Here is a 9,042-nt window from a genome sequence, read left to right as displayed (position 1 = left end):
TCATACAGCATAAACTAACACACCATTGTAAAGCAATTATACGCCAATAAAGATGTTAAAAAAAAAACTACCTTGATTGATGTGATAGCAAGTTCTAAAAATTTAATTAATATAAAATCGTTCAATTTATGTTCAAAAAGTGAAAATTGTTTAATATTTTTCTCTTTCAATCTTTCTCAAGCTACCTTCCCTATTCAAGTCAAAAACACTTTAGCACACAACACATACAAAGCCCCAGAATAAGATGAGCAAAAGAAGGTCCCTGCCCTCAAGGTATTTGCAATCTCTACAGACAAAATCAACCCACTGGAAGGCCCTGGGGCAACATATAGTAAATTCGATAATGGTAGCACAAAGAAAGTGTTGTAGGGGAAACCAAGAGAAATATTAAATAGACCTTGAACTCATGGTTCTTAAACAGAAGAAAAGTACTTTTATATGTTGGTCATGGTTTTTAAGCCCTGAATCAGGTTTTTCTTAGCAAATGAGGACATTTTGACTGGAGTGGAACAGAGGTCCTGGTACACTTGCAAATGAGTTTGTGTCTGCGTATGGGCCTTTTATATAAAAATCTCTTCTATAAAGGGTAGAAACACTCCCATTACTGATGGACACTATACAGGCAGAGCAGAATCCTGTCCGGAATGGCACCAGAGTCCTGGGGGCTGGGGTGGCTTTGGGCTGTGGTGACCCTCAAAGTCAGAGGAATTGGAAATGGGGTTTCTCAGCAAATAGAATGGCTGGTAGTCCTGCCCAAACTTATAAACATTTCAGTAAAGAGCGCAGTTAGACTAAGGCGGACAGTGTGTACTTTCTCCTTCAACCTCTACTAAAGACTAGGTGTGTTTACTAAGGGACAAATGAGAAAGTAGATTGAGGATTCCAAAAAGAACAGACATTTGGAAATAAAGGAAAGTGCATTTCCATTCACTTCTGAGCTTGAAATCGATGATCTATAACATAATGCCTCAAAATAAGCCCCTTCTACACTCTCCAAACTTATCCAAATTTAAAGCACATGGATAGTTTAACTCCACTCAGTAATCCCCCCAAAACCTCTGTCTTCCTCCTTCAAATCATATACTGTGGCTAATAATTAGCAAAATTTGACTAACATGCATTTCACAACCTTTCTCGGATATAGAACCTTGCTAAACATTACCACCACTGCAAAAGGAGAGGAATCAGATGCCTAAGATCCCCAGCATTATGACTAAATGAAGAAAAAGCAAGCTTCAGAAAATCCTGGGTGTTTATTACTATGACCATTATTATCAACTTATTACAAAATAACATATTTTTCTAACATTTCCCAATTTAAAAATCATTTCACACTGATTTTATCATCTGAATCTTACAGAATCTATAAAAACCAGCTGGGGCAAGTGAAAGGGCCTCTCTGTTAAGTCACCCACAGAAGCTGAGGGGACTGAATCCCGCCCCAGGCAGGACGGGGTGCGCTGGTCTAAGAAGATCTCTCGAGAGAGGAGGCTGCCACAGGTCATGAGAAGGCAGGGTGCTACCTCAGGAGACTCAGAACCATTACGTTCAAGATTACGACAGTGTGCAGGGCTGGGGAATACGACCAACCACCAACACCAAACCCTTCCTGGCATTTCAGCACTACTAGATTTCATTACTTCCTGAGCAGGGATGGGAAAGAGTCTGGTCTGGGGCCTGAAATAATTTACTAAAGTATCCTAACCATTAACAGTAAGAACCAGCACTTGTGAAGCATTAACCATATCTCAGGACTATATAGATAATTTATTTCCTCTCCCTCCCTCCAGAGTCAGCTACCCTATTTTACCTGAGGAAACTAAAAAAGAGAAAATGTAAATGATTTGACCAAGATCACATACCTAAGCTCAGAGCCAGGCCCTGAACTCAGGCCCTCTACCCACCAAGCTATGCTTATCCCAGGAGGGACCATCACAGCCAGAGCACTGAATAGGGCTGCTCCACAGTGACGGGGCCTGGAAAGCTTCCCTTTCCAGAACTTGCTTTTGAAAACCCCTTATTTAGAATGGCTTTCCCAATCTTGGCACGTAGATGCTGCAAATACAATGGAAAGTTGGTAACAATCAACCTAAAGCAACAACAGGAATTTAAATGTAAGAAAGTAGAAGAGCATCAAAGGCAGAGCAGACTCTCCACAGTGAGAGCGTGAGGCCTGGTGATTCAAATTACAAGGAGATTGTTGAAGGGCAAAGAAAAACAGAGGGTATATTTCTTAGAACTGACAGCATTTTTTTTTCCAAATAAAAATATTTCTCTATCAACAACATGTTAAACCCCTTAGCCAGAGGTCTTTATAAAGGATAAAGTGAGGAGAGAAATGACTAAAGCTTCTATGCACCTTCATAACTGATATATGGGATTAGTTGGTTCTCTTTTAGTTAATTCCTCTGGGAAAAAGAGGTGTCTGTCGGTAGCATGGGAATTCTCAGATCTTGTATTCCTATAAAATTAAAGAGCAAAAGTCATTAATTAATGAACTATCAAGACCAGACATTTTACATATATAATCATAGTAACAACAACAATGATGGTTAACACTTATTAAACACTAGCTGTAATGCCAGGCACTAGTCTAAACGCTTTACTGTATTATCTCATTTGATCTTCCCAACAACCTAATTTTTGCCTTATTTTTCATAAAAGGAAGTTGAATAGCTTGCTGAGAAATTATACAGCCAGCAAACGGTGGACCCAGGATTTGAATTAAGCAGTCTGACTCCAAGACCTAAACTCTTAACCCATGTATGATATGTCATTTAATTTAAACCGCCTCGTAATCCTGTCCTGTGAGATGCTTTTTTTTTTTTTTTTGAAATCAGTAAAAAATTTATTATGTTAGAAGGTGATAAGTTCTACAGAGAAAAGTAAAGCAGGGAAGAGGCATAGGGAGTGCCTGCGGGGATAGTTGCAAAATTCTTTGAGTTGCTTTTTATTGCTAACAAAATTGTGGTTCAACTGGGTTAAACAGTTGAAACAGAGCTCAGTTTCTAATTCAGGTCAGTCTGTCTCCAAAACTCCTGTTCCTTCTACCACGGTTTCCCTATAAAAGAAAAAGAGATGCCAAAGATGAAGTTGAGAGACAAGTCTGGGAAAGGAACTCTCTACAGACGCAAACCAGATGTCAGCTGGGGTCTCCCTGTCCCCTGGAAATCTAGGAAACGGTGTCTGCAAACTCCTTTGTACATTTTGGGCGAAGTCCCAGGAGGGGTCAAGGTGCTGTTTGTTCTCGGCCAGCTCTGCCTCCAGGTTCCGCCTCTGCTGAATCGTGGTTCCCACTCTGCACTGTGGACCCCTTTATGGAATTCAACCCCGGTCCCTTGATTTCCACAGCAGGCCCCAGGGGTATGTACTGGACAACCCTGCTCTTTAAAACAAAGTTTCCTTGACCTTTCCCTTCCACACACAAGCTCCAGCTTCCCCCTTATAACCCTCCTCTCTCTCTCATTCCCCCTCCTCTCTTGGCCTTGAACCCGCATCTCCCGAACAAGAATTCCTCCCACTTTCCCAGGCACAGCAGTTCAGGCTCATGACCCCTCTGATACAAGACCCTCCCTGCCGCCTGCGATTTCCCATCCAGAAAGCTCCTCAAGGTATTTTACTTTCCGTGGTAGCTCTCGCTCCCAGAGGAGGCATGACTCTGGCTTTTACAGGAGCAACTGGCCACCACAAAACCTACCACGGGTCTTTCTATCAGGCAAACTGTGGGCTGGGGAGGAAATTCAAGGCAACAAAGACTGAATGTTGGACTTCCCTGGTGTCGCAGTGGTTAAGAATCTGCCTGCCGATGCAGGAGACACGGATTGAGCCCTGGTCCAGGAAGATCCCACATGCCGCGGAGCAACTAAGCCCGTGCGCCACGACTACTGAGCCCGCGAGCCACAACTACTGAAGCCTGTGTGCCTAGAGCCCGTGCTCCGCAACAAGAGAAACCACCACAATGAGAAGCCCGTGCACTGCAACGAAGAGGAGCCCCCGCTCGCCACAACTAGAGAAAGCCCACGTGCAGCAACGAAGACCCAATGCAGCCAAAAATTAATAAAAGTTATTAAAAAAAAAACAAAACTGAACGCCATGGAAACCTCAGCATACTTATTTTTTTTTTAAACTTTACAGTATCAAACTAGACAACACTTTACTTCCATTTTAAAAAATAGAACATACACGTTATATAACCTTGGCTGCCCCTGGCCTGCCTATCTGCATCCTTCAGCCTCAGTGGCAAGCAGGGGAGAAAGGAATCTTGTTGACCAAGTCCCTTCGGCAGCCACGCGGCTCCTAAGACCTGCCAGTTCCCAGGAGGCTGCTTGCTGGCAGCCGGCCTGGGCGCCCTGGCACTCCCATGTCCCCTGTGTATTCTTGCAGTGTCGTCTGTTAGTTCTGTACTTAGTCACCTAAAGAGACTTACATTTCTGAACTTTTTCACTTTAAAGGACACTAACGCACCTGCCTAATGCTGCTGCATTGATAGCTTTTTATTTTTTTCCATTTGACTGTAAGCCTCAAACAGACTTTCTCCTGGAAAAGCAGCTATCAGTTTCAGCCAAACCTGCAAGAAGCTGTTTCTGTTAGCAGAGACTAGCTTGGCAGTGTCAAGAAGAGAATAAATAGGCAATTCCTAAGAGAGGAGTTTTAAGAAGGCAAGTAACTATAGTGTACCAGGAAGCACCTCAGCAGTCAGGCAGAATGGAAGGGGCACGAACTTTAGATATTGTCCAGGCTCTACCCCAGAGCAGCTCTGTGACCCTGAGGAAAGCATGCAGCCTTCCGAGTCTCAATTCCCTTCTCTGAAAATGGAGACAATAACATCCACATGCTGGTATGAAGACTGGAGAGATGGAAGTCAAAGAAAGCACCCAGCATATGCCAACCACGTGGGCGGAAGTAGCTATGACTGTTATTATACTGGTTACTAAATTTGATGTTTACTTTTAGAACATTTTTGAGTACCTACTATGTACCAGGCCGTGGACCAGACACTGGGGAAACAGTGGGAAAAGGTCAGACCCAATTTCTGGCCCAGGGAACTTTAATTCTTGAGCGGAAAAAATAGGCTTTAAACACAGCTAATTTATTGATTAATAACAGCGGTGCCAAGTGCTACCAGTGTGGGACGCTATGAAAATACTGAACAAAGACAAGCTGGCCAGCGTTGGTTTCCTAAGTGGGGAGCGGGGAGGGTGATGGGGGTTGAAGCCACCAGGAGCAAGCATGGTTGATGCTGAGACCTGAGTCGAGTGGGGAGAGGTGCGTGTAGGGTGGGCGCCAGGAGGGCAGCTCCGAGGAGGGCCAGTGCACCTGGTCATGAGCCAAAAAGAGGGAGAGAGCAAGAGGCAAGGCTGGGGGACGCAGGGCTAGCAGGCCTTGCTCGGGATTGTGGACTGTATTCCGAAGTAGAGTGGGAAATCATGAAGAAATATTTGCAGGGACGTGGAATGACCCAGCTTTCGTGTTAAATGTGTCACTCTGGCTGCTCTGAGGACGAGGCACTGGAGGGGACCCACGATGAAACCTGGAGCTGTAATTAAGAGGCTGTTGGTATAATTCAGGCAAGAGATAGTGAGATCTTAGACTGGGAATAACAGAGATGTGTTGAAATGGCTTCGTGGCTCTAGCCTCTCTCCTATTAAAATGTTTCTCAAACTTGCCTGATGATAAAAATCTATGACGTTTGTTAAAAATACAGGTACCCAGAGTCCCGTGCTGGGATGGGGCGGGGGTCAGGGAATCTGTTCTTTAAACAAACTTCCTGGGCTTCCCTGGTGGCGCAGTGGTTAAGACTCCGCCTGCCAATACAGGAGACACAGGTTCAAGCCCTGGTCCGGGAAGATCCCACATGCCGCGGAGCAACTAAGCCCGCACACCACAACTACTGAGCCAGCGCTCTAGAGCCCGCAAGCCACAGTACTGAAGCCCGTGTGCCCTGGAGCCCATGCTCCGCAACAAGAGAAGCCACCGCAGTGAGAAGCCCGCGTAACGCAACGAAGAGTAGCCCCCCGCTCACCGCAACTAGAGAAAGCCCATGTGCAGCAACAAAGACTCAACGCAACCAAAAATTAATTAATTAATTTAAAAAAAAACTTCCTGAGGGATTCCTTTCACTAGGCAAGTTTGTCCCGTGTTACCCCGCAGTGTACACTGAGAAAAGACCTTCCTTTCCCATGTAAAATAATTCAGTGTTTCTAGAGATGGTGCTTTTCATGACCCCAACCAGCGGAGGATCCAGGTATAAACTCGCAGGTCACAGAATGCTTTCCCTACTTAGAACTAAAAGCACTTCAGCTGTAACAGCGCCAACGTTTAGATTATCTACATCCATGTCTTTTAAGTGTGTTCCTTGATATATGAGGGGTTTTTTTGTTTGTTTGTTTTGTTTTGTTTGCAGTATTAATAGATGTACAGCTGTCAAGAGAGGCCAGAAGGAGGTACTCCAGCAAGATCTGCCGGGAACAACAGGAGTGCAGAGCAATGGATGGAGCGAGAGTCTAGCTCGATCTACATTCTATAAACGTCCTCCGGAGCTCAGCGCACCTCCCCAGCCCATCAGTTGCTGACCCGGGGACTTTATTACTTGCCCCCAACCTCTGCCAGCTCCTGCGGAGGAAAACATCAAGACCTTATATGGATTATATCCTTGGAAAATGCTTTTCAATATTGGCCTAATTGCGTGTGATCCAGTTGGAGCAAGAAGGAAACTTTTTGCACTCTATCCAGTTATCTTTATCAATTCATCCACATGGAGAGCATGCACAATGGGTAGGAGAACAAGTTTAGGTATCAGTCTACCAACGTTCAAATCCTGGCTCTTTCATTTATTAATTGGAGAAGTTACTTAATCTCTTTGCTCTTCGGTTTTCTCATCTGAAAAATAAAATGATTACGGTGTACTAGTTTGCCAGGGCTGTCATAGCAAAGTACTACAGATTGAATTGAGACAGGAAGGAAGGCGGCACGGCACAACGTTTTTGGGGTTTTTTTTGCCATGCTGGGTGGCATGTGGAATCTTAGTTCCCCAACCAGGGATGGAACCCCCACCCCCTGCATTGGCAGCTCAGAGTCTTAACCACTGGACCGCCAGGGAAGTCCCAAGGGCACAACCTTTAAAAGAATGACAGCCTTTGAGGATATGACAAAAACTGGTTACCACCATGTGCTTGCTTCGGCAGCACATATACTAAAATTGGAACGACAAGAGAAGATTAGCATGGCCCCTGCACAAGGATGACACACAAATTTGTAAAGCGTTCCATATTTTTGTTTAAAAAAAAACTGGTTACAACCAATTAGGCCCAAGATGGAGGAAGATTCAACTTCCAGTAGACCTTGAGCCTCCCTATACACTCATTGTAATATATTAGCATATGCTAAATGACTCACCCACAGGTGCCATGACAGTTCCCAGGCTGACCATAAAAGGCCAAAAAGTGGGGGATGGCCCAGTTCCTGGAAATTCCTGTCCCTTCTTCAAAATAGTTAGAATATTCTTCCTACTTGTTAGCATATGAAATTACCCAGCCAATAAAAACTAACCCAACAACCCAGGGCCACTCTCACCTTCTGAGACAGACTACATTCTGCCTATAGGATGTGTATCTATCTAAATAAACTTGCTTTCCCTTTACTATGGCTCACGCTTGAATTCTTCCCTATGCAAAGCCAAGAACCCTCACTTGGTGGCCTGTCCCAAGGACTTGGCTGAGACCTGAGATGTGACCATTTTCTCATGCCACATTCTCCTGCAGTAGAATAGCTTAGACAACAGAAATTTATTGTCTCACAATTCTGGAGGCTAGGAGTCTGAGATCAAGCTGTCAGCAGGGTTGGTTTTTTCTGAGGCCTCTCTCCTTGGCTTGCAGATGGCCATCTTCTCCCTATGTCTTCACATGGTCTTCCCTCTGTGTATGTCTATGCCCTCATCTTGAAACAAAGCATGACTCTGTGAGGGCCTCCCAGGTACAAATCCTTTCTCTGCATTGCTCCCTCCTCCCCCAATTTCTTGTTTGTAAGAAACAGAGTTCATTCAGCCTCCTTAACTTTTCCTGAATTCCAAAGGGCAGATTCAAACAGTTGTTAATTAGGGAAGAGAGGGAATGCAGAAATAGGGGAGGAGCAGTCAAGAAACCAGGTAGGGCAGGGTCCTGCTTCCTCCCCAGGGAATATCCATAACAATGTATCTTTGAGTTCTTCCTCAGGAACTAAGCCCCCCCCCACCCAGGTGGAAGATGGTAACTTCAGGCTGAGCCTAAGATTCTTGGACCACCCCCCTGTTACCTCACCACCAACTGATCATTAGAAAGTCACACACACTGCAGCCCTCACCCCAAATTTTGCCTATATAAACTCTTCCCTGAAAACCATCGGGGATTTAGGGTTTTTAGAGCACCAACCACCCATTCTCCTTGCTTGGCCCTGCAATAAACCTTTCCCTGCTCCAAACTCTGACATTTCAATTTTTTTCATCTCACTGTGTGTTGAGCACATGAACTTGGGTTTGGCAACAGCTGGAAAATCTCTGTTGCTGGGGACATATGCTGCATTCGCCTTTGCATGTTTCTCACTGACTTAAAAACTAAAACCTGCCATTCAGACTCTTCTCACATCAATCTATTGAGTGGAATTCTTTAAGTCCCAAACTCATGTGAGCTGTGCTTTCTCATTTCAGTCATGCACCAGTATGGTTTGTTTGACCAAGCCTAGATGGTTGAGAAATCTGTGACATTCAGGTCAGAACCCACTCAACAGGGTGAGCCAATCAATAGGGTCAGGACCCAAACTGAGGAAACATCAACTTCTGGGGAGGAAAGGCACTCCAGCACCCACTCCTACCAAATAGTCGTAGGATGGAGAAGCACATGAGAAAATATATCAAGAATACCTTTGTTTTTTGACAAAGTATTGCCTAGGGTGATCTGTTGACTTTATCCATCTTTATTTTGGTGCTATTATGTGTCTGCCTTTTATTTAAAGACCATTCATGGTGCTTAGTTAATATTATATATTCCACATTGTGAAATAAGTTAAACA

The 9,042-nt window shown here is 44.5% G+C and overlaps 1 non-coding gene across 1 annotated transcript; it reads left to right on the top strand.

Annotated features, from left to right (window-relative positions):
• The first annotated feature begins 7,168 nt into the window (after nucleotides 1-7,168).
• LOC118896245 lies at nucleotides 7,169-7,274 on the top strand. The gene has a single exon (XR_005020151.1). It is a non-coding gene; the product is annotated as a U6 spliceosomal RNA (small nuclear RNA).
• Nucleotides 7,275-9,042: the final 1,768 nt, after the last annotated feature.

This window comes from Balaenoptera musculus, chromosome 5, assembly GCF_009873245.2.
Source record: "Balaenoptera musculus isolate JJ_BM4_2016_0621 chromosome 5, mBalMus1.pri.v3, whole genome shotgun sequence".
NCBI lineage: Eukaryota > Metazoa > Chordata > Mammalia > Artiodactyla > Balaenopteridae > Balaenoptera > Balaenoptera musculus.
The sequence above is the reverse complement of the archived record's forward strand: the minus strand, read 5'-3'. Positions and strand labels throughout refer to the sequence as shown.